At 39.5% G+C, this 26,990-nt stretch overlaps 1 long non-coding RNA gene across 1 annotated transcript; it reads left to right on the top strand.

Moving 5' to 3' along the window:
• Window positions 1-1,628: 1,628 nt before the first annotated feature.
• LOC115660393 lies at window positions 1,629-26,699 on the top strand. The gene is made up of 4 exons (XR_004002812.1): window positions 1,629-1,720; window positions 17,495-17,668; window positions 22,523-22,653; window positions 26,590-26,699. It is a non-coding gene; the product is annotated as an uncharacterized LOC115660393 (long non-coding RNA).
• Window positions 26,700-26,990: the final 291 nt, after the last annotated feature.

The following is a 26,990-nucleotide window of genomic DNA, read 5'->3' as shown; positions in this document are numbered from 1 at the left end:
TCCAACATCGCTTGCCAAAGTAGAATTTCTGAATTTAGCTGACATTGCTGTACCGCATCTGTTGTTGTACCGGAACGTAATCTGTTTGACAGCTCAATCCAATTTGTCAATGAGCGTAAATGATTTCTTGATGTTTCATGTTCATTCAAATGCTGATGCAAATTTCACCAGTCATTAAAACCTGCAGTTGCCAGAAGTATGTCCGAGATACAGAACAGTTTGCAGCAAAACCAAAAAACTACATCTTTGGTCTGTGAATTCACTAACCATGATCTATCAATCTGTTCCCCATTTTTCATTTTTTTCTTCATACTGGATGGCATAAATCGACGATTCAGCTCACTAAATGGATAGTTTTGAAGGACCTTTTTTCACAATAATAATTTGCATTGTATCAGTAATTATTGTCGGCCATGTACTTTGATCCGATCCTATGTCAGTCTTTCCACCTTCCAATAATTGTTCTGCAGTTTTCGATTTGGATAACAATTCTTCATTTCTGGACTCTTCGGCTGAAGTAGTAAATCTTTGGATGGATTGTGATTGTTTGTCTTTATCAGTTAGCAAAGATACTCTTCAGTCAGATTGTTGTTCATCTTTATCAGTTGATAAAGGTAATCTTTGGTTAGATTGGTCTTCATCAGTTGATGAAGACTCACTTTCAATGCATTGCTTAGAGCTTTCTCCTTGATTGTAGACTTTTTTTAAATACTTTTTTGAAGTACGAGATAGTATTTGTAATTCTTTTTGACATTTCTCTCTTTCTTGCCAGTAAGCAGCACCGGAAAGTTGTTTTCGTTTTTGTCCCAGCCTTTTAGCCCTATAACCACTGGCACCGATGCAAAATGGAAATTAGCGCAAATGGTGCCAATAGGGCAGCACAGTACACACACATAATTGTGATTTGAGTGACTGTATCACAATGTGACATATTTTTCATGTCACACTCCTATGCACTACTGTACTTGCCATAGGTAAGGCACTAGTCATTGGGGCGAGAGAGCTCCCCACGAACTTGGATACACACTAGACCCATCCCTGCTGGCATTTTCACAGCACTGAGGCTGCCCAGCTGGGAGCCTGAGGGGCTTGCAATGGAGGCAGTTCTGGGGCTGGAGGAGCCAAGGAAGAAGTGCTGGGCGTGCTGGACAGATGTTGCTCCTCTCTGCCAGGTCACTCGCCCCCTGCAGGAGGGGAGGCAGAAGGACACTCCAGGCACTGGAGTGCCGTGAGGGGCTGGGGAGGGAAGCAGCCTCTGGGGCTCCAGCAGGCAGAAGCATCCTAGGAGTCCCTGAGACCCTCCCACCCGACCCAACTCTTACCTTGTTGCGGATCGGCCCGAGGTGAATTCATGTCCTGTCACCGCCACTCCCAGGGCCGGGGTTGAGGATGCTGCTGGACTCATCCTTGGCCTTCGCCACAAGTTGGGTTCAGCCTGGGCTGCCGCTCCGCTCCCCTCTCCCCTCCCCTGGCAGAAGGAGGAGCAGAGGGGAGGAGGAGGACGAGTCAGAGGCAGGGACAAGTCCAGGAGGAGTGGCCGGCCCTGGCGTCATGTTCCCCCGGTCCTCTGCAGTCAGGGCGGGGCCGCACTACCGGTTCCCGCCTGGAGGATGGCGGGGTGGCCGCTACCCGTGAGAGAGAAGCGCGAACAAGTTGAGGAGGGGCCTGTCCTCTGCAGCCAGGGAAGGGCCGCACTACCAGCTCCCGCCGCTCTTCCACGGTAAGCCGCCCCGCCCCCTCCCCTCATTATGCCGCCCCGTATATTTTGCCGCCCTAGGAACCTGCTTGTTTATCTGGTGCCTAGAGCTGCCCCTGCCTTCACTTTAAACATGCACTGAGCACTGTAGGGAACCAGTGCTCTTGTTCTGGCAGCTCACCATTTCCCTTGTTTCAGCCAGCGTTTCTCATATGCGGCCACCAAGGGCTTTTCTTATGGCCACAGCCTCTTGGGTGGTGATTGCAGGTGGATGGGGGGCAAGAGGAACAAAGTAGTGGCCCCTCCCTGATGCTCCTGGATGCCCCACCTTGGTGTTGGTTGCTGGAGCTGCCAGCAGAGGTTAGGCCCTGCTCATCTCTGGAGATACTTGGGGCACAACACTGGAGAAGCAGGGAGTCAATGAGTTTCCCATGTTCCCAGGGACTGGGGGTCAGACTTTGGACTTTAGTCCCAGGCTCCAGCCACATGGCTTCGGGCTTCATCCCTGGGCCCCTTCCTCCAGCCACAGGGCTTTGGGCTCTGGCCATGGGGCTTCATGCTCCAGTCCCCCACTGCCTCCCCCACCTACCCCCATTGCCCCAGCCACTGCTGCCTCCCCTGGCCCTCCATCCAGGGCTTAATTTGTCCCCAGGTTTGCTGGGACTGAATATGTCTGCTGTGAAAAGTGATACTATACTTGTATGTTTGTTAATATCACTTTTCGCAGCAGACTCACTAGCTAGCAATAAATAAATTACAATGATTTGGATATGTATATGCACATATGTAGAGGTGGGCCTCACCCTTGTGGTGCCGCCTGCTGCAGGTGACGTCCAGGAATTAGCTTATTCCACCTCTGGAGCGCCCTCTGCAGGCCAGTGATCTACCTGTCCTCTGGCCCCTGCGTGTCCCTCCCTGGACCCTGGTGCCTCTTTATCTAGGGTGCTGCCCCCTGGTAGTAACTCCCCAGATCTGGGTCTCCCCATCCCAGGGGAACCCCGACCAACTATCCCCACCTCACCTCAGTCCTGGCTACTGCCAGTCATCACTTAGTCCCCGTTCCCTGGAGCAGACTGCAGTATATCAGCCACTCATCACAGGCAAAGGGGTTTGGACCTGCTGCCTCTGCCTACCCGTGGGCTGCCCCTTTGCAATCCCAGTACCCAGTTGGCTTTACCCTAGGCCTGAAGGCTGGGGGTTTCCAGGCCAGAGCTCCCCAGCTCCTCTTACCTGCCCCCAGCCCTGCTCCCCCTAGTGATAATAGTATTACAACGAAAGCAATGGCTGTTGCATTTTGAGTGGTATTCATATGATTTTTTCTTTTTTTCTTTTCTTTTCCTGCAATTATGTGCCATTTAAAACCATTAGATGTTCAGCAGAACTCACATTTATTCTCAATGGGAAGTTCTCCTTTAAAATGAATAGTACAGTCTGTTTTAAGAACATTTTTTTTAAAGTAAGATAGAGGATATTAGGAAAATATGATGGAAAGAATGGAACAACATGACAAGTAAACCCAGTTTGTCCCATTTTAAAGTTCAATTTATTTCTTATTAGTCTTATCTCCTCATTATCTGTTACCTGATTAAATCTTAGTTTTGAAGAGTAACTTTTTGATCAGCATTGCCTGCCAGCATGGACCCAGCCAACATGTTCACACCCCCACAGTGGAGGGTCACCATGGGACAAGGGTTGGCATTGATTACATTCTCATTAAATTCCCATCTCCCAGAATAGGTGGGGGAACCATGCACCAGATTTTGAATCACATTCTGGGTTTTGGTTTGTTCTTGGGACAGCATAGTTATTAGCCATCCCTTGCTCAGGGCTTGTGGCAAAGCCACACCAGAGCCCATAATGATGAACTGTTTCATAGATGATCACAGCATTTGAGTTGCATCCCATTTTGGTGTCATAAATAGGTTGGGATCAAAGAGAGAACTTTGGAAAATACTCCCACTTTTTGTTTCTCTAGTCTGTCCCCATCCATACTTCAAAGCAGTCTTCCTCACATTAACCTGTTGAAAGAACTGCTGTTTGTTTTCACTCACACTGTTGGAAATGTTTCCATTTCTTTTCCATATTGCTGGCAACACTCTTGTTGGGTTTTGTGTGTGTGTGTTTGTTTTTTTCTTTCAGTACAGAGAAGTAAATAGGGTAGATTTTATTTTTCTTCTTTCCAAATGGCTGAAATGGAGTTTCTCTCTGCATACCTGGTAAACATGACAAAATATATTTCTCTTACCACCAATAGTTACTTCGGTACCTGAGGAGTAGCAAGAATCCATTAGGATGACACCAGAAGATTTTCCTACAGATACCACAGCTAAAATTTGCAAAAACATAAACAGTCAGTGTCAGTTGGACTAGATTTTACTGTCAGACTACACAGCTGGTCAGTGGCCAAGTCTGCACAGTTGTTTAGGCCCATGTTGTTAGTAAATGGAACCTGTTTTGCTCTCTGACCATGGTGGATGATGATGACATCAGATGGTGATGTCATTTTCTTTGCCATCACCATTCCCCAAATTTAATTAATGTAGTCCAATCTGTATACTCAGGTTCTGATATTGCCCCCATTGTCATGCTATCCAAATGCTTGAGCTACAAACACTCTCAGAAGAATCAGAAAGAACATCCAATCAGTGCGTGAGCATCAACAATTTCACTTCAATATGCAGTACATAAAATGCATCAGTTATCAAAAGCACTTTTTAAATCAACAATACCTGAAATGCAGTGTGGGAAAATACCAATGATTTTAAAAAATGGATTTTTTAAATTAAAAGCAGTTTAAAAAAATAAATGAAATACATTTTTCTTTTTAAAATTAAACATTTAAAATTACATTTTAAATTATGAAAATATAAGGCCTAAATTTACTTACGTCTATTAAAATCATTCTTAAGTTAAAAAAAAAAGTAATAATATCCAAGCAGTGCATGCTTGCTGCTGAGATTTTAAAGAAAGTTAGACTACTGAACTGGTAGAAATCACCGGCTAAGCATCTGGAAGCAGAGTTTGTTGACATGCTAAACCAGATTTAGACAGCAGTAGCCAATTCTGCAGATGCGGAGAGAATATTTTTCTTCTTTTCAATTTATTCAATTCACTCAATTCACATAATTCAGTTCAATTAAGCGACTAGTTCATTTAAAGTTGAGAAATGGAGTGGGAGTTGAAAAAAGAAGGAAAGCTTGTTTTCCCTTTTCCAATCTATGAATGAAAATGAGATATAAGAGGCTGATATCAGCTAGTTCTACAATCTTGAAAGACATAGTGATCCCAAACAATCAATTCAAATCTTTAACTCCAGATGACACTTCCTTTGTTTAATAAATCAGCTAGTTTTAAATGCAAAACATGTTTTGATAATTTTACTTTTTCTAATGTATCCACCACATTTAAGGTAGTTTTATTTAACTAACAACAACAATTTGAAAAGTGCACTTTTAGTTGAATTCCGAGTTTTGTCCAAATAGAACTTGACACAAGTCAAGAGTAAAATACTAATCATCAATAAATTAGAAATGTCATGTGCCATTTTCAAATACAATAAAAAGTAAAAATTGAAATTCTGAACAATCTTATGTTAAGCTATATAACTGATTAAATGTGCACAGATATTGTTTACCTCCTGGTTAACAAAAAAGTACAAAATGTACTGTAAAGGCTATATTTATGTAAGCAGAGTCAGGATGAGCTCTACCTGACATCTGGTGGTAAATGATGGGGAGTGTGAAAAGAAATTTCAGGTATTTACATTGGAACACCCACCCCACCTAGCATGGCCCACGGCAGCCTGGGATGGTTATTTTGACAGCTCTGGGATCCCCAATTTCTTTGTTATTGGGCAGGAGGAATAAAGTTTTGTCACACTGATTATGTGAATGAGGAACTATGAGACTGCTTTATGACAGAGATGTCTCAACATCAATTAAGTAGCACTTGCTAGACAAGAGACATGGATGCCAAAATCCAGTGAAAGGAGAGAGGTTGGGGACTGGTGTGTGTACCTGATGGTATGGGCCCCTTTTGAGGGCCTGGAACACCAATTGCACATCCTTCTCTCTCCACTGTTGAAGAGCAGAGCTAATTTTGATTCCATTAGGAGTCCATCTAGAGGCTGCTGAGCTGAATTCACATTGGGCCAATGGTGCACCAGCATCGGGGCTCCCCTATTACAAGCTGAAATCACTAAGAGCTGAAATCACTAAAAGAGCTAAGCTTACTGAGCTGAAATCACTGAGTACTCTGTTAACTAGTGGGGAAGCCTGAAGATCTATCGCTAAGCGGCTGGCAGAGCGAAGCAGTTTGCAGCATGTTGGAGCAGCCCACGGAACAGTGAGTGAAGTGGAGTGGTTTGCGGAGACGGCCGGAGGAGCAGCACAGCTGGGGGAGTGGAGCTGGTCATGGTGAAGGCTGCAGCAGAACTCCACAGAGAGGTGGAGCAGTTGGCTCTGGCCCATGTAAGGTGCCCCTTAACACCCTGTGTGTGCCCCCCCATATCCACCCAGGCTGTGGGGGTAAAACTCTGCAAATAGACTTTTGAACTTGGGGGGGCACTGACCAGAGACTTTCGGGTTGTTGGACTTTGGGGTGATTGGACTTAAGATGCTAAGGGGGAAAGGAGATTGCCAAACGTACTTGGAGGTGGGGTTTTTTTGCTTATGGTTTGTGTTATAATCTTATTTGTGTTGTTTCTCCAATGTGATGCCGCATTGTTTCCCTCCTTTATTAAAAGGATTTTGCTACACTCAGACTCCGTGCTTGCGAGTGGGGAAGTATTGCCTCTTAGAGGCACCCGAGGAGGTGGTATGTAATTGTCCCAGGTCACTGGGCTGGGGCTCGAGCCGGTTTAGCATTGTGTTATTGAAACGGAACCCCTGGATACTGAACCTGGCCCTTGTTGCTGCCAACTCAGAGGAGCAGAAGGGTTACATTTAGTTGCAAATCAACATGTTTAATGAATACCAACCAATAAGAATCATCCTTTCTTTAGGAAAATAACTAAAAAAGTAAATGCAAAATAAGATTGAAATATATTATTTAAATCAAGGTTTCCTGCTTGTTGATTTAAATCATGATTAAAATCAGTGATTTAAATTACTTTGATTTCAATTAGTCAACTTTGCTTAAATGCAAAAACGTAAGCAACATTGTTTTGAACACACTGAGACAAATTCCACCTAGGCACTGAGTATACATGCAGGCATGCCTTCTAAGCTGTTACTGGAAAATGAAGGATAGAGAAGACCTCTGCCTCAGTTCTGGCTCTCTTCCAGACTGAGGGAGAAGGGCACCCTTCCTTAACTGAGCCGAAGAAAGGTACTCTGCGTCAGAATTTGCAGGGGTAAATATGAGTGTTCTGGAACATAGGGCCAGTCTAAGTTGATATAACTTACATTGCTCATATGAAAAAGTGCCCTCCCTCCCCTGTCCAAGTGATGCAAGTTTTGCACTGTCCATACTGGCGCTATGTCTGTGAGAGATGCTCTCCTGCTGAAATAGCTTCCATTTCTCACCGAGGTGGAGTAATTATGCCAATGGGAGAGCACTATCCCATCGGTATAGCATGTCTTCACCAAACACGCTACAGCGGTACAGCTGCATTGGTGCAATTGTGCTGATGTAGTGCTGTCATGTAGACTTACCCATGGCAATGCTCTTCTCCCTACAGATTATTTGTATTTCTGTCAAGAATAAACTGTGTGTAAGATGCGTACATGAGCCCAGTGTGGAGAACATTAGCTCTTCATTTAATCTAAGCCCATATTGGGAGTAAAGTGTATAGAGACAGATTTTGGTTCTGAGCATGGAAATTATATGATATACTTACAGTAAAAGCAGAAGGAATAGCATCTCTGACAGCCTCTGAATGACAAATTGGTGAAATATTGATTAGAGAAGCTAGTTTGTACTGTGCAGAGATGAAAGGGGAAAAATAGAGTCCATAACATTCACTGTTTTTTAATTATGAACTCCAGTTAAATAATGCAGAATAATCTGCTCCATTCCATCTGGCAGCTATGAAGGGAGAGAGAACAGCAGTTAGTGACATTAATCAAGGTTTGAAGAAGACAGGTTCAAGTTTAAAATAAAAGATGAGTTGGGGACAAGCTAAGTATTTAGCATTTGAATAGCATTCCAAAAATATTGTGTGTAACAGGAGTAAGATGAGCATAGCTGTTTACAGTAGCACTTGGATTGTTGGCATTTTCTAGATTTACAGTCAGATTATCATACAGGGTACACATATAGCAAATATCACTTACTACCTTATTTTCTGCTAGTTACCAATGCCATCAATCAGAGTAACCTTTTGAGAGATGGTGAAATCCTGGCTAGTTGAAAACACCTCACTGTTGTAAGACACCAGATGGCTGGCTTGAGAGGAGCAGAAAATTAATTGTCATACCGTTACATTTTTTAAGAAGCCCAGCATAATATTTATTCATTCAATCTACTGCAATTATACAACAGATTGTGAAAAAACACTAACATTATTAATAGATAATGCTATTTACTATATAATACTGTACATACCGTGCATTAGTATATTTTGATCAAAATACTAGACTAGAGAAATATTCAGCCTTGGCAATAGGGAAGAATGCTCAACATATAATATGCTGTTTGCAGTACAGTTGTAGCCGTGTTGGTCCCAGGATATTAGAGAGACAAGTTGGGCAAGGTAATATCTTTTATTGGCCAACTTCTGTTGGTGAGAGACACAGAATTTGGTCCAATCAAAAATATTACCTCACCCATTTTGACCATATAATATGCTTGGAAGTTTTATTTAACTTGAGCATTCACATTCCACTGTGAAGAATTTGTACATCACCATTACCGTATAAATGGGCATGACTCTCTGTAGACTTGCACCTTGTTCAGGCATTTATACCAAAAGTGTCCAGTTCTACTATTCTGATTTGTTGGCATTGTATACAACTTTGCACTGTTCTAAATGACTGCCAAGGTACAGAGCAACAGAAAACCAACCTCCGTGTGTTACTTTTCTGATTCACAAAGGATTACTTCAGAAAGGTTTTGACATAAGCATAAAAAATCAGTTACTTTTAGAAAGCTTTATTTCACACCATGTGCCAAATTACCCACTAGGCAACTCTATTGGCATCCATGGTGTTTTGACAGCACAGAACTAGTTCTCATGAACAGAGGAGTGTCAAATAATCAGTATGCCAGTGCTGCATTTGTATAAGTAGTAACACATCTTAGAAAATGAGTGATGCTTTTGGCTAGTGTTTTAGACAACAACTGACATTCATTCTAATCCTTATAAAATGATGTCATGTTTTTAGTACAATACATACACTTACCAGGATTGTTGGTAAGGGAAATCAAATATACTAATTTGAGTAGGCTGATTAACTTGCTTTTCCTTGTACTGTCAGATGTGTATATGTTGCTTCACTTCATCAAGGATCGTGTAAAGGTTATCAATGCAGCACAGTATGGAAAACTTGATATAAAATGTATCTAGGCAAAACTCCCATTAAAGTAAAAGGACAGCAGTCTGGGCCGATTACTTGGATGGTATTTTATTGTTTATTTTGTTGTTCTCTGTCTTTCTTACTCTGCTTCATATGTTTGAATACAATGAGAATACTCTGAGTTCACTGGGACTATTCTCAGTTGTAAAGTTCCACATCTGTGGAAGGACCTGTCTCCATTTAATTGTTGGTTTGAGCTAAAACTTAAGTTTTGCTCTTAACCCTAACCCGGTCCACACACAGGAAAATCTCTAGTTTTAATTCAGTGGTACTTTAAACTCAAGCAGGCTGATCAGTCATGGGGAAGCTTGCGGACTACTGACACTTGAGCTAATAATGAAGTGGGAATGCAGCAGCTCCAACCCACCACTGCTAATCCCATCACTTTGATAATCCAATCACTCTGTGCTGCTAATCAAATTACGCTAGTAGCTCGAGTGTAGTGTGTCAATGTGTGGTCACTCTCACTCAATTAAGGTGTGACCTACACTTGAAAGTTTTATAATGGCATAGCTATGTCAGTCAGAGGTGTGAAAAAAACTAATGCCTAACTAACGCACCTATGCCAACATAAACCCTAGTGTGGACGCAGCTATGTTTACAGAACAGTACTTCTATCAACATTAGCCAGGTCTACACTTAAAAGTTAGGTCAACCTAGCTAAATCAAACGGGTGTGAAAAACAAACTTTCCTGAGCCTATAACTCCCTCCCTCCCTCCCCCCTGCCAACATAGCTATTGTTGCTTGGACTGATGGAAAAATTCCTTTGGTCAGTGTAGGCTGCTTCTACACTATGTGGTTATGCAATGTAGCCTGTGAGGTGTAGCCATCCATCTTGGCTAACTCAAGTGGAGTAACTTGAGCTAATTGTTGCAGTGAAGATAAGTCGTTAGTTTCTGTACGATTGGGGTCTTTGTCCAAGATTTTTAAAAGTAATCCATGATTTTGTTTACCTCCATTTTGGGTGCGTGGCATAGATCTTAAAGAGACCTGATTTTTAGAAAGCTCTGAATATCCACCTAGTGGAAGTCAGGTTCCTTTAAGTTGTCTCAAACTGAGAACTCAAAAACTGGGCACCTAAAATCACTCTTGAAAATCTTCACTTTCTGTGTTGCTTCTCAAGGAATTATTTATTTCTTTAATAGTCTATTCAGCTGTATATACAATATGCACCTTTTGTTTGTTTGCATTTTGTTTGGTTGGTTTGGGGGTTTTGTTTTGGCTGATTGTTGTTGTTGTTTTTTTTAATGTGGCTTCACAACATGTAAGACTGAGTGATGAAGAGTTTGAGGAATGCTGATATACTTTTATCAAAATCTTTAGTCACATCTTTGAACACCAATAATAGCCTCATGAAATAAAACAATGCAGATTAATCAAAAGCCATTCCTACAGATTATCTGTATTGATAGTAAAAATATATTTCTATTATTCTGCTAGAATTTTTTGAAAAGATAAGATTGTATAGTCAATATTAAGTACATTTTCTGCCCTGGATTGGACAAGAAATAGGCATAAATAATGATAGTAAAATGGCATATGGAAAAAAAAAGTTATATTAGGGTGTTTTTTTTTATCTTAATATTCGTGTTCTTCTGCTAGCCCATCATTTTAAACAGGTAAACGTCTATTGAGTATGACCAAGAAACAATTCATTGGGTTTTTTTCCTGCTTCTTAATTGGGAGAGTAATTGGGTTTATTAAGCCCTGTCAGTGTAACTATATAGATTTAAATACTGCTATATATTCATTTTGTTAAAGTAACCTGAAAAAAAATCACTAAGATTACAATGTGACAAGAGAGGTTGGGCATAACTGAGATTGTACTTCTACAAGGGAAAGGTGGTGAAAAAAGCATTTTGAATGATTGAAACCAATAGAGCATTTCTGTTGAAACTAAAGATCAATGTCAGTGGAGCATTACCTTAAACATCTGGCTGTGTCATAGATTTATACTGTAAAATAAATAATACTAAGCTCTTGAAGAAATCCACAGGCCATTAAGGTGGAGACTTGAATCTAGAAAAATATGGAAATACAATTAAGTCTGAAACTGCTATTTCTTGCTACAAAGATTCTCATCACACTTAAACTACTTCTCTTCCCCTCCTTAAGCTTCACCTTTTTTTCCTTAAATATTGGAGACGTAAATCTTTTATTATTGTGAAGTTTGGGAGAGGGGAAGAGATTTAATGATGCATTTTCATATTACAAATGCTAACTACCTCCTGGAACAATGGAAGTAAAATATTATGCAATCTGAAAACACAGTTCCTGACACTGAGGTAAATTCCTGAACTTGAGAGCAATATGCTAACTGAAGGAACTGAAGCTATTGTTCTTGGAGCCAGGTGATATGTGTGTGATTAAACTTGAGGTATATTTCCCCTTTCCCCGCATTCTTTCTCTTCTTCACTTATCTCCCTCCACATTTATCCTCTGGGTGGAAAAATCTCAGATTTTCTCCCTGTCAGAAGCAGTTTTTAAGAGGCGGGATCCTGGATCCATTGAGCTTTGCTTTGCCTTAGGTGGTAATTTCCTGTGGTATGGGAGCCTGGCTAAAGTGTCCACCACCAAAAACAGAACTGAATAGAGGCCTCTACTCACCGTCCAATAGGAGTTTTGTGAAGCCTCATTGTTTGAAAATTTTCACATGGAAAGTCCTAGAGCTGAGCACAGTATTATTGTTATTAACACTAAGCAAATAGAAATCTTCGTGCATTAACAAATGTATTTCCAACATGAAACTTTGTGTGAAACAACAGCTAGGGACAAGTCATGTGATGTGCCACTCTTGCTTAAAATTAGAGATATTGCTGAAAACAACAGGTGAGAACAACCTGTAGAACTATATTCAGATAAGTTGCTGGTGAAGCTCTTACTGCTAATACCAATGCTACATCTTTTATGGGGATACAGGACTTCCCAAGTAGGGCGGCATGCCGCGGGAAGCGCTCTGCCGGTTGCCGGTCCCGTGGCTCCGGTGGACCTCCCACAGGCGTGCCTGTGGAGGGTCCACTGGTCCTGTGGCTCCACTGGAAGGCCCACCGGAACCGCAGGACCAGCGGACCCTCTGCAGGCACGGCTGCAGGAGGTCCACCGGAGCAGGGCTGGTGCTTCCATTTAGGTGACCTAGGTGGTCGCCTAGAGTGCCAGGATTTGGAAGGGCAGCATTTTGCTGACCTCGGCGGCAATTCGGCGGCAGGGGGTCTTGCCGTTCTCCGGGTCTTTGGCGGCAGTTCTGTGGCGGGTCCTTCACTCGCTCCGGGACCCGCCGCCGAAATGCCCCAAAGACCAGGAGTGCAGAAGGACCCCCCCCACCGCAGAATTGCCACCAAGGACCGGGAGCACGGAAGGACCCCTGCCTAGGGCGCCAAAAACCCTGGCGCCGCTCCTGCACCGGAGCCGCCTGCTGCCCTCCCAGCAACTAGCAGAGTGCCCCCCACTGCATGCCGCCCCAAGCATGTGCTTGGCGTGCTGGGGTCTGGAGCCGCCCCGGTAGGAAATAACATAGCAAGTCAGCAATTTGGATGGCTAACAAGTGAGCATTGCTTCTGATACAATATTACAGTAATGGAACCCTGCAACTTGTTTCACACATTTTTCCCCATAGCAACATCTTTGAAAAACTCTTTTGAAAGTCTCTATTCTTCTTTACTTTCACTTTCTTCCTTGCCAGGAACACATGCCAAGTCTTTTATGAGCTCATCATTCCGATATACTAAATAGTTATTTATTAAACAATATGGTTGGTCACCTGCTCAGGATTAGAAGCATATGGTAACAGTGTGGTTTCAATAAAGAAAGTCAGCTGTCCTATCTTAGCAACAGAATTCTTAGTTTGATTCTTACATGGAGCTTTCCATTCAATTCATTAATCTTCAATAATGTCTGTGCAAAGGAGACAGATAATCCTTAATGAAAAGGTCTTTTCTTAGGATCAGCTGGACTGAAAGTATTGAGTTTGCATTAAAAAAGTGTCTGTTTTGAATCACTATTATCTCTTGAGAAAGCTGATTTGATTTCATTTTCTTTACCAAGCTAAACTTCACCTTTGCTTGGACTCTTTTTTAAAAATTTGCATAAACCACTAGCTATCTTCCCCTTCATATACAAGACCTGCACTATTCAGCTTGCTGAAATGTGCACATGAGTAGAAGCATTACTGGAATCAAATTGGTGGAGGGGAGTCCTAAAGCCAGTCTGAGATGTACATGAGTTACCCAGGTGGAAAGTGTTATTCCTTTGAAATCTGCACTGGGATCTAACAGGCAATAGATATTCCCATTGCGTTAATTCACTTGAAAGAATTTACTATTATCCTATACTCCCCTGGCATAGTCTTGTACAACCGTTCTTTGCATTAGTAGTATATTAATACTTACTTCTTATCACTATATGTTGGCTAGATAGCCTGTCTAATATAAAACTCCATTAGCCTATAAGACTTGGCTAACACATACAAAGAGTGTCCATTAACATACTTGTGCTAGTACTGTACATGATCAAATGGAAACATAATCTAGTTATCTAAATAACTTGCTATTTATCAGAGCTCATATTTCCTCCTAGCAGCATGTAAGTGTGGCAGTAACAATTGCCTGATCAAATGAGTACCAGGACAATAATTCCTGACAGTAAAATTCAGCTTGACACTCACCATAATAAATCCATTAAAACTTCCTTAGAGAGTTGCCAATGAATATAAACTGGAAAAAAATTCTTTCAATTATTTTGGATATGATCCTACTCTTATGATGGTTAATGGCAAAAATCTCATTGATTTCAACAAGCACAGAATTTAGTCCTATCAGGATCACACAAGTGGTCTGATTAGTTGTAACAGGTCCAAAACATTTGATTTTATAGGATTTAAGAAAAAGTGATACATTAAGGGGGAAGTGAGCATGTGTCATGTGTCCATGAAGCTGCAAGAGTTCCCATTGAGTGCTGTTTGATATACACCTCTACCTCGATATAACACTGTCCTTGGGAGCCAAAAAATCTTACTACGTTATAGGTGAAACCATGTTATATTGAACTTGCTTTGATCCACCAGAGTGCACAGCCAACCCCTCCACCCCCCTGAAGCACTGCTTTACTGCATTATATCCAAATTCATGTTATATCAGGTGGTGTTATATCAAGGTAGCGGTGTAGTTGTTTTCAGTATTTATTTTGTGGGGAGGAGGGGGTTCATCTTTATAAGCTCCTTGGCCAGCTAAACAAATATTGATTCAGCAGTTTCCAAAGGAATCTGCTTATAAATGCCATAAAATCTTACTCTCATTTCCCCCTTTATTTCATGCCAGCAGATATACTATTACTTCATAGTGGGGAAAAATCAACCTTATGTTTTAAAATATTGGTAGAACTAAGTCTAGAACCAAATAGGAATACTTACATGCAAGCCTAAATCACTATCTTGACTATCCACTCTCTGAAGTTGGGAGTGGAGCTCTGTAAAAATCAGCAGTTTTGGTAAGAAGGGCTCTCTATAAAGTTTCTTAGATTCAAAGTGAAGCTCAGATGGGTCTATCAACACCACAAGTTTCATGAAAACCATAAATAGGCTCAAATTCCCTTGAAAGTCGGCTCAGCTACTATCAAAATATTTATGAATCTCAGCATATATTTTGGAAGCTCTGGTTTTCAGGCTGTAATAAAACCCTAAAATAAATAAGCTTTGGAAATCATGAAGAAACCACTATGCATGTAGTCTATTTTTCCAAGATGCCTCTTAGAGACTTTCAACATTAAGTGGAAGTAACGTTTTAACCCCCTCCTCTCACTCTAATTTCACATGCAATGCATGTATATATTTATTATTGAATGCCTCATCTCTCTACTATATTTCAGTGTGACCTTTAATATTTACGTTGTAATTCTGATATAGTCATCTATATAGAATTCAATAATTTTCTTACCAAGAAAAAAAAAAACTGTATTACCTGTTCCAGGAGAATGAGAAGTTACCGGCTAACAGCCAGTCTTTGGACCATATTCTGCCAACAGAATCCAATTGTCTTGAAAATGACTCTTTAAATGATGGATTACTAGACAAAGAAAAGTAGATGAAGGGGGAAATGTGTGACATTTATGTAATATCCTGAAAGCATACTAATACAGCACAGTCTGGTAATAAATCTGCTGTGTTTACAGTATATAAATATTTTTTTCAAATACTGAACATTGAAATTTTATGTAAACTTTTAAAGCACATATTAATCCCTCTATTTATATGAGTAATTCTGCTGACACTTTAAAATTAAAACAAAAAGGAATATTTCTCCAATTTCAATTTAAATACAAGTTCCTGCTTCTTGGAACAGGTTTAAAGGGCAATAGAATTCCCATTAGTTAAAAAGATTTACATATGGATTTAAAAAATTTGATCTGTGTTTGTGAGGGGGGGAGGCTATGTGTGGATTAAAAAACTAATGCAGTTGCCAGAACAATACAGTTGCCAGATCTTATGTGCCTTAATATACAACTACACACAAAAACTAGGTTAAAAACATTATTAAGGTTGCAAACCAAGCATACAAATACTAGCAAATGCCAAAATTAAGATTGACAGACACCCAGCATGCAAAAATTGAAGACCAAATGGTTAAAGTATGCAAAGTTAGGAGCAACTGAGAACAAGATCTTTATAATGAGAAATACTGAGCAATCTTAATAGATGATACTACCTGGTCTGCCTATAATTATATACAAAAACTATGTTAAAAGAATTTTATTAATGTTGGATAAACAAGTTAGAAATGGAGGAATTGAAATTGACTGTGTAACCTTTCTTCTGTCCCTTCTTTGTATGCATTATGATACAATTTTAAATACATATTATTTTTTCTAAAATTCCAACCCGAGGCAGAGAAAATTTCAACTTGAATGGTTAGAGTTGTCAATTGAAAACAGGGGCTTATTACAGAAAGTCTTAGGCATTCTTATTAGTAGGGGCCAGTAACAGTACGTTATATAACTTGACAATGTTTTTTATTCCTATTTCAACCATAAATTTTCTAGCACGGAGTTCCCAAACTTGGTTCTTGGCTTGTTCAGGGTAAGCCCCTGGCGGGCCATGAGACACTTTATTTACCTTAATGTCCAAAAGTACGGCGTCTCACAGCTCCTAGTGGCTGTGGTTCACTGTTCCCAGCCAATGGGAGCTGCAGGAAGCAGGGGCCAGGCCCGTGCCGCTTCCCGCAGCTCCCATTGTCTGGGAATGGTGAACCGCAGCCACTGGGATGTGCGAGCGGCCATACCTGTGGATGCTCAGGTAAACAAAGCATCTTGCGGCCCACTGGGGCTTACCCTGAACAAGCCAAGAACCAAGTTTGGGAACCCCTGCTCTAGCGAAAGATAATGGATAGATATTCATCTCTGATGTAGAGACATAGAGTTAAGTATAGATGTATCAGGAATGAATTTGGCCTACTTTAGAAATGTACCCATTATGTTCCACCCCATTCAGAAAATGAGGACAAATCCCTTGCAGCTCCCAGAACATGTAACTTATTGCCACAGGAAGACAAAAGAGATATTTCTGTTGTTTAAAAACATTGTATACACCAAAGAACTCTGCTTATGACTTGAGTGGTTGCAATACGGATTTTATTTTCCCTTGGAACATTGAACATTATTGTATGTCATGTAATTAATAACACTGTACAATGCTTAGTCCTTGTGAAAAAGAAATAAACATGTGAGTGAGTAGTGAAACACAGCATGTGTATGTTAAATGTACATGTGGATATGAGTTGATTACTGAGTGATATTTAAAACAATTTATTGTTTTCAGTAGAAAAAAATTAAAAATTCTCATAGCAACATGTTGACTATAAGCCAGATTCAATAAAAATTATATGTCTGACTTCCTTATTAAAAAACATCACTACAAATTGATTATGCTCACAACTACATACATTTTGTATTGAATGTGTGTATCTAAGTTAATTGAGGTTAACCAGGAATTCAGATTTTTGGCCACTTGCTTATGTGTAGAATGAAAACTAGGTTTATCTCTTTTCATCTGATCTGCCCTTTTTAGGAACCGAAAAGCATCTTCATATGTATGTAAATATATTATGACATCCTTGCTGAGAGACTATGTATTTTTCATATTTTATATGAGGCATAATATACGGGGTTCATTTTTAATGTAGACTAACATCTCAGAAAGTAATCATATTCAGAGATTCTTCTTTTCTTATTGTATGGTCACCAGGGAACACATATATCACCTTCATTCAATACCCTCTTCTCTTCTCAAAACAGCACTTTGCAATATCTCTGTAGGATGAAGGTAAATCCAATGGCTTAGGTCTCTGTATCCTCAGTGGACTGAAGAAATGAGATAAGATCATAAACCACACAGAAAATCCTGAAGGTACTGGAGCAGAGTGGGATAGAATAGAACAAGATCTTCCAGACCCCAGAAGAAATCTCTAGGTAAGTAGACAGAGGGGACAACCTGTCCCATACTCCTTCTGAGGACTCAATGAGCCAGAATGTTCTTCTCAATTCTGCCTATGGGGGTACCATATCAGGGCAGGATATTTCAATTCCTCCCATTCTATGAGGTTAAGTGCCTAGTGAGTTCCTACCAACAGCAGAGAAGATGGTCTAAAATCAGACATGAATTGCAAGCTTCTCTCGCCATTATCCTGTCCCAGTAAAATTCCAGTGATGCCAGAAAATATCATACTGCCTCTATATAAATCCATGGTACCCCCACATCTTGAATACTGTGTACAGATGTGGTTGCCCCAGTACCCCAAAAAGATGTATTGGAATTGGAAAAGGTTCAGAAAAAGGCAACAAAAATGGTAAGGGGTATGGAACAGCTTCCATATGTGGAAAGATTAATAAGACTGGGACTTCTCAGCTTGGAAAAGATGTGACTAAGAGGGGATATGATTGAGGTCTCCAAAACCATGACTGATATGGAGAAAGTAAATAAGAAAGTGTTATTTACTCCTTCTCATAACACAAGAACTATGGTTCACCAATTGAAATTAATAGGCAGCTAGTTTAAAACAAACAAAAGAAAGTGTGTTATTTTTTCACAAAACACACAGTCAGTAGAACAATTTGCTGGAGGACGTTGTGAAGGCCAAGACTATAACAGGGTTTAAAAAAGAACTAGATAAGTTCATGGAGGATAGGTCCATCAATGGCTATTAGCCAGGATGGGCAGGGATGGTGTCCCTAGCCTCTGTTTGCAGAAGCTGGGAATGAGAACAGGATGGATCACTTGATGATTACCTGTTCTGTTCATTCCCTCCAGGGCATCTGATATTGGATACTGTCAGAAGACAGGATACTGGGCTAGATGGACCTTTGGTCTGACCCAGTATGGCTCTTCTTATGTTATTTTCTTATGTTCTTATGTTTATAAGTACCCACATTGGGAAACATATCTGATACTAGGCTTTCAGTGTAGCAAAGAAAATTATAACATGATCAAATGGCTGGGACTTGAAGCTAGACAGAATCAGCCTGGAAATAAGACATACATGTTTAACAATGAGGGTAATTAACCATGGGAAAAATTTGCTGAGGACTATGGTGGATTCTTCATCTCTGGCAGTTTTAAAATCAAGAATGGATTTTTTTTTCTAAAATATATGGTCTAAGAATTATTTTGGGGGAGTTCGATGCCCTATGTTATACAGGAGGTCAACAAAGAATCACAACAATCCCTTCTAGCCTGGAAATTTATGAATCTATAGGCAATAGTTCATAATTAAAACAACTCAAAATAACTAGCAACAGAGACTTACGAGAAGGCTAAAACATTTTTCCAAGAAGAAAAAGAAAATACTGACATGTTTATCAATCATAAACATTCTGTTCTTTGGAGAGAAGGACTATCAACATTCAGTTTACTCAATAGGCAAGAGCACCAAATCCAATAGTTTTGCTTTTATGTGCATGAAATAATCATCAGAAGATAAAGATCAATTTTAAAAAATCACACTTTTAATTAGTTCTAGAATCTCATCTCCTTCAGAAGAGCATGACAGATATTAGTTCTGCCTTACAGAAACATTTTAGGTGCACAAGTATCCACTGTATTAACAGATCAGTGGGGGCTGTGTGCGTGAACTCAAGTCAGATATGTCCCAAAGTTTGCCATGTGCAGCAAATGGTTAATTCATTGCTAGAACTGTGAAAATAAAATAATATTTAACCTTAGGGCCACTTAACTGAGCTGTGGGTTGAAGGCTGAATGCCAAGAATGTAAGTTGAGTATGTCCAGAGGTTGGTACATCAGCAAGCCTACTTCTTCTAGCTAGTGTTCCTTGCCTTCTAACATCTGTCCCCTTTCCATAACAAACAAGTCTGGGGACCCCCGAAAGATATCTGAGGTAAGAAGGGGTATCCCAAGACTTGTGAAGGAGAAGGAGAAGTTGCATGGTAAGGAAAGGACATCTAGGGGCAATTCCCACTTGGATATTGAAGATCATCAGTCTGGAATCTCCAACCCCTATGAAATACATTGCAGCATTCATTTCATGAACTGCTTCATGAATTGAATTGTGCCTATCTTTTGTTCTGTATCCCAAATGCTGCTTTAGGCCTTGAGCTGGCAAACTACGTAAGTATGTGCCTAATGTTAAACATGTGAGCAGACCCATTGACTTCTCACATGCTTAGAGTTTATCACATGCTCAAGTGATTTTTGGATCAGGACCTTAAATTGGAATAGAAAAATCAAATTGAAAAGAAAGTTGCAAAGTCGTGTACTCTGGACAATAGTGTTGCTGGTAAATAATGGCCTTATATAGCTAATCCACAGAAGTTTTCTATTAATTTTCATTTAAAAGCCTTTTAGCAGAATCAGTAATGAAGTGAGTACATGTAGAGCTACCTTTAGGCCTTGTCATTATTTGTCTCAGATATAAATGGAATTTAATCAAGAGATTGTTAAATCACAGAGAAAGCAAGTTTTCATGTATACTCTCATCTATAGAAGATGATCATGAGTTTCCAAACAGAACCCAGTGACTTAATTAAAAGAATGATTAGCACATTCAAGTAGCCCGAGAAACTGTTCAGTGATGGAGGTATTGCTTGCCTAAAGTATAGGAGAAATGGCTTTCAATGGCTGGCAGTAAAGCTGTTTTTTTAAACTGTAGAGAGAAATTAATTACAGCACATGCTACAGCAGTTAAATCTGTCCTTTCCTTTTCTGAGCACAGGCACAAAAATAGTCCTTTGTTAACCAAGAAGATTGAATTCTTTCTCATTATATTTTATGTGAGTTTCACAGATGTAACCAAAATCACAATTTGGCCTATATTGGCTAACAGGGTTATTTTTGTGCCCACTTTGAGAGCAACAGATTTAGTTGCTGTAGCATGTGCTCTGTGAAGCGTGTATTCTCTCTCTAATTTTGAAAAACAGCCATGGGTGCCCTTCTTTGAGAGCTACTCCATCTTTTACCAAGGGTATAGAGAGAGAGAGTATCCCAAGGGATCACTCAGTAGCTTGTGTCTCTTCCGCATCCTTTTCAACTTTCATATATAAAAACATGACCCTTTGGGCTAGGATGTGCCTTTTCTGAGGCCTAAACAGCTAGAGTGCTTTTTCTTAAAAGAAACCATAAATAACAAGACAGACCATCTGGTTCCTGACCTCTCAAGTTCTCCTTCAATGGCTGTTTTCTCACACTGATGCAGGTATAAAATTATTCTGCTAGCTGGTGAGTCCCCTCTCCTAGGGATTTACTCCCAGCTTAGTGGGTCTCACTCTTCTCATATGAACAGACTCCTCTATTAGAGCTGGGTGGGAAAAACATTTCCCACCCTCTGAGAATTTTTAAGATTCTTAAAATTGTTCTTATACCTTTCGTCCAGATTTGGGATATCTTCAACATTTTTATGAATACAAAATCCCCCCACCCCCACCCCATAAAAATTAGATCAGCTCAATCAGAATATTTTGATTCATTTTAATTTTGACCCTTTTCATTACTATTATTTTATTGTTTTCTCCTTTAAACTAGAATTTAAAATTCAGATGAAAAGTAATTTGGGCCCCAAATCTGGAACTTTCCATTCTGAAAATGTTAAAGCAGGATGGTTTGACAATTTAGATTCCAACCCCCCCCCCCCCCCCCGTAAATATGAAATGTTTTGACTCTAACGGATACAGGTATTTTACAATGAAAAAACTATTATTAAAAAAACCCCAACCATCTCTAACCCAACATTCTCTAACACTTGCTGGCCAGTGTTGCCCTCTGTTGTGAGTTACTTGAATAACTATAATGTGGCTCTTTCATATTAAAATTTCCACTGTGAATGTCTTCTTATTTTTCCTAATGATAAAGTGCAGCTGGATTTTTGTGTGTTTGTGTGCGTGAGTTTTAATTTTTAGAGCAGTCTTGCACAGCAGTAGACTAGTTAAGTCTTGGTCTGTGTTTCTTGTTTCTAATGTTAATTTAGCTTGTTTAGGGGTCCCTAAAATCTCCAGATCTCAACTGGACAGGTCTAGCTCTCTGTGAACACAGTCTCTGGCTATTGCTGCTTCTTAATGCCTTGATCCAGTAAAGCATTAACTCACATGTTTAATTTTACATACATGCTTTATGCCATTCCTATCAGCAAGGCATATATGCACATGCATGCATTGTCTCATTGGAGATTATGGGAGTTGTGCACATGCTTTAAGTGTTTTTGAATAGGGATTTGTTTACTCATGAGGTTAAGGTTAAGCATTGGGTTGTGAGGAGGGAACATCTGGGAGCCAGGGGTCTAGGAATAGAAAGAAATTCTATGCCTCTGTAGAAGTAGGGAGGCAGAACTCGGCAGCCTTGCTTGGAGGAAAGACCAGAAGGTCTGAACTAAGCATAACCCAAAAGGGTCTTCATTGCCCCTCTCTATGCCTCACATCTCCTTTGGGTGGCAGCAGGTCTTAGAGTTAAGATGGATGGGTGCAGCTGATAACTCTATGAGCTTGTTTCAGGCTCTATGAAGCATTAGGCAGACATCAGTTAAACTCTGGTCATGCTTTCAAGATTTTCTTTGCACACCCATGTTGAAAACTTGATTTAAAAAAAAAAGAAAGATGAAATGATGAACTCATCATATGACTCCAGAAGCTGGGTCTTTAGGTATGGACCTATAGAGTGTGTGCCTTAATCCAGTCCTGGAGATCAATGGGGATCGCAAGGTAGGGAAGTAAATGAAATGTTGCTGCTGGGATATGAGCAGGTAAGGCTAGATGAGATCTCTTCTACTGCAGAATTGAGACTGAATCCTTTTTTTTTATGACATTGTACTGTTTTTCTTATAGTAATTAAAATACTTTATGAAGTACAGAAAATAGGGCAGGACTTCTCTTGAAAAGGCCAGCTAGTCCCAGAGGGAAAATACAAAGTCCATGAGATGCTTTGTGTGAAGTCTGATAGAAGTTTCCAGAATCAGGTAAAAGAAAACATGATCTTCTTTTATACTATTATTTTTTCAGAAATATATTAATTATGCTTTATTACACTTCTTGGTATGTGTATCATTTTCTCTGGAAAATATGCCTATGGATTTTTGTTGTTTTAAATGAGTGGTTTTGCCTGTAGGTGAGATATTTGATTATGGAAATACTACAGATGGAATTAATGTAACAGATATCCAGAAAGCACGGCTTATAGCCCATGCTGTAAACTGAAATGATTTAAATGATGTCTGGTGGGACCATGAGTTTATACTCAGAACTAGAAGCATATGCATGTCAAGATGGCGAGAACAGCAGTTTGCTTAAAATAATTAAAAACCTGGGATAATACCGCTGTTTTTGTGGTTGTTTAAATAAGAATCTGTTCTCTTTAGAAGTCTGCACACATGATTTCCATCAAGATACTTGCCTTAAATAAGCCTTGACTGAGCTTGATGAGGCAATCTGAAACTCATGATCCTTACCTCAACCTTGTCCTCTTTGATAGCCTGCACTGATTAAAATCACTTGGATTAGTGCAATTTGCTGAAACACTACCAGGATGAGGCTTCCATGATGTCTGCAACAAGAGATTCTTGTATGTACTATGCTGAAACCCTCTCATTATTATTAGGTCTGTGAAGTTCATGATACAAATGATAAGCTGGATTGTCTGATGGTCTGTAGGTTTCTTAATTCTACAGCATACAACAGTGGTGTGTTTTTAATCTCTTCACAGGAAAGAAAGAATAGAGCAATCATTGGGTTGATTAATTCATTATTTTTTCAGGGATACTATGCTCTCTATCCCAAACCTTCTGACCACTAATTAATTCCTAGCATCCATTAATGGTTTGCATCATTCATGGACCATAATACAGTGAGAAATGCTTATGATATTATTACAGATTTGACTCTTTTGTTTAGCTGTATTTTAGATTCTGTCAGTCTATGACTCTGCTATGAAAGTTTGCTCCAAGCGAGAACATCTTAAATTACAAAGTTCTAAAACTGGAGACAGGTTTTTCCTCAAACCTTATTTGAAAATATCTGTCTGGTTACTTTTTTGTTGAGTGAAATACAGTAACACTTAAAGATTGTGTTTATAAGTCAATGCAGCTTTGATTGCTTTAACTAGTTCGAGCTATGAGAGGAGTTATTATAGTGACCATATTCCTTCATGTATTTCATTTGGAATGTTGTTGTTTTTTCCTTTTACTGTGCATGTATCAGCATTTTCATTTAACATTTCTTAATGATATTTTATGATGCACAACTGTAAATATATTGATCTAGTCACATGCATGATTGGTTCCTATTAAAGCATGTACATAGATGGAGGAAGCACCTCTCTTCTGTGTGTTCCCCAATTCCATTGACTGAAAAGACTGTGGTCCCAAGCTTCCAAAGGCCTGTGAGTATTTCATATGAGTAAAGTTATTCATTGGCAATTTTTTAGCTGGCTTTGCTGTATTTTGAATTGACTTGGGCTACACAAGTTTCAGTGAAGACATGAAAGACTGTCATTGCCTCTCCAGCTATAGATTAACAAGACATCCAGGAGAGATTGTAACAATTCAGATAAAACCATGTTTCATCAGAATTTGCTGATTTGGCAAAATTGAAATGATCCACAGAAACAGATTGATATAATCAAAGTCCTGATGAAAACCTGCTTGATTTCTAATGGAAACTTACCCATCCATCTTCTTGGCCCTTCCGGGGGGGCAGGGGAAGAGGGGTGGAGTCTGGGCTTTCAGGGACCACAACTCTAATCAGAGCAAAATCAAAATTTGAAATAACTAAATCTTTCATGAATGGAATTATCTCCAGATCTAGTGTCCAGTGTAAATGGTCTTGTGAACAACTTTTTACTCTACTTAAAACTTCTCTAGTCATTTCTGATAATAGAAAGTTAAATACACAATACTCTTGATTCTCTTCTATCTTGCTCTAATGTTTCTTCATATGGTGGAAAGACTCTGTAGTTAGCAAATGCTAATGTTAGAAAAGATTAGAGATTTGAATTATTTTTTAAAAAGAAATTCTTGGAGCTGAATAATGTTACATTCTAATTAATAAGTGTGTCCTTAACTTCAAGCATACAAGTAGTGCCATTGATTTTATTGGGATTACTCACATGCTTAAAGTTAGTGACATGCTCATGTGCTTTTTTGGATTGGAGCAAAAAAATATACAGGTTTATTTTTCAAACAGGTAAAATATCTCAAGCCAGTGGAAACATTTAACTGTGACCATTGCCTCTACTTTAAATAACAGAACAAACTATCCTTTCACATTTGTAAATCTACATTTTAGAATTCCCCTTTTTAATTTTTGGAGGTTTTACATTAATACCGAGTTGCTTTCAGGCACCTGTATATCCTAGCATACAGATTTATATCCTATATGGCTTGCATAGACAGAATAAAGGTTACAACCATTTATCAGGCACTTGGGAAAGTTGGGAGTAAAATAAGAGACTTGCAAAATTACTTCTCAGGCCCTTTCTTCATGCTGAAAGTCTAAGCTAAAGGTTTATAACTTTTTATGTATGAGTAATTCATTTTTTCTGCTACATTGTAAATATAAACATTTCTTTCAGAGAAAAGAAAAAGTTGTGGCAAACTATAAATTACATTATATACTCACAATATTTATTCTTGTATTTAAAATATATCAGATAATTCCCTCAATAAATTTCTCAGGTTTTACCTCAGTGTTCACTTAACAGCTAATTCAGGTTTGCATGACATTACAACTAATATCGTACTGATATTAAGCAATTTTTTCTTTTAAGTACAGTGTCCAAGGCTGAACCTTGCTAATTCATGATTTATTAAGCAAATGGTGATTGCTGGGCCTTATTCCTGCCATCAGATCTGCATGAACTGGCCTCTGCAGAGTGTCTTGAAGTCAATGCAGCTCCATGCGGGGGCAGGACTCCACCCACCTGCATGCATCTGCATTTAGGCACAGGCTTTGGTTTATAGAGTGGCAGGTAGACAAGGTTTTGAGAAGTTTGTTTTACATGGTACAGTCCTGTGTGTCCTGGTACCTACTGTAAGCACAGCAAACTACTGTACCAGTGAAGCATCTCATCCTCCAGTTCCTACACTCTCAAAATTCCCAAGTCATTAGAAGCTTTGAATGTGCAAAACCTGCAAATTCTTCTGTATGAAACAGAAGAAAAAATAAAACAAAAAACAAGGCCGCTTGAAGTCACGTCACTTTTTTTTTTTTTTAAATACAACAAAGCCATTTTTACTGGTACCCTAAACTGCCTTAACTGCCTGGCCAACAGACTATACAAAAAGAAAAATCATAGCAGCTGTGCTTGGATTTACCAGACAATGTCAAGCTTTAAAGGGTATGTCATAAGGCTACCAAAAAAATAAAAGAATAAGGCTGTGTGAACTTTCCACCTGGATTTATAATCACATGCAAACTGGGTCAGTTAGTAATGTACTAGGCTGTACTCTGTGTGTAACTTTAAAGTCCCACTGAAAACACAGTTAAGAAGAAAATCACAATTTGCAAAGACTTTTTTCTGTGGATTAGCAGATCAAATATTTTCATTACTTAATGTTACAACTCCATTAAAAGAGTAAGTGGTTTTATCTGTTGGCTTCCTGACAGTAATGTATTCCTTACCTATTTAACTGTGCTGGAGACCTTGTTGTCAATGGGTCCCACATATCATGACAATTTTTTTAAATAATTGCATTTTTTGAGAAAATTGACCTATTTCTTTATTCCTGAGGGTAAACTTAAGCTCTGACTATTACAACCCAACAATAAAACCACTTTAAAGGAAATGACCTCTTCTGAACTGTATGATTAAGGAGAGTTGCTGAAATATGGAATGCGTTAAGTCCTTACTTAATTTAATTCTCCTGTTCCTTTCTGTGGCTATGTTCTTGTTGTTATAGCATGTTTACACTACAGTAGTTCCTGGGATGTAAATCAAGATAGAGGCCCCATTGTGGTAGATACTCCACAGACTCATATCATCTGAACACATGGACTCTGCTCCAAATAGATCGTGGTAAGTAGACAGGTATTGTATGAAGGAATCAAAAATAAAATATACTGGCCCCCTGCAATGTCAATTTAAAGATGATCTGTTGGGGCTAGGTTCTGATTGTAAGAATAGCTCCAAGCAAGGAGTAATGTGCAAGCCCCTTTGCCTCAGGAGCACCTGTGGGAGGTAGTGTGACTCAGCTGTTGCTCTCAGGCATGATTCCTCCTTGCGCCTGGGTGGTGTTAATCTATTCTTGGCCTATATCCCTATATGCTCTGGGGTTGGCTCAGCTACTCTGAGCAATGAATA

This window comes from Gopherus evgoodei, chromosome 12 (genome assembly GCF_007399415.2).
Source record: "Gopherus evgoodei ecotype Sinaloan lineage chromosome 12, rGopEvg1_v1.p, whole genome shotgun sequence".
NCBI classification, from domain to species: Eukaryota; Metazoa; Chordata; order Testudines; family Testudinidae; genus Gopherus; species Gopherus evgoodei.
This window is presented reverse-complemented; position numbering and strand designations above follow the sequence as displayed.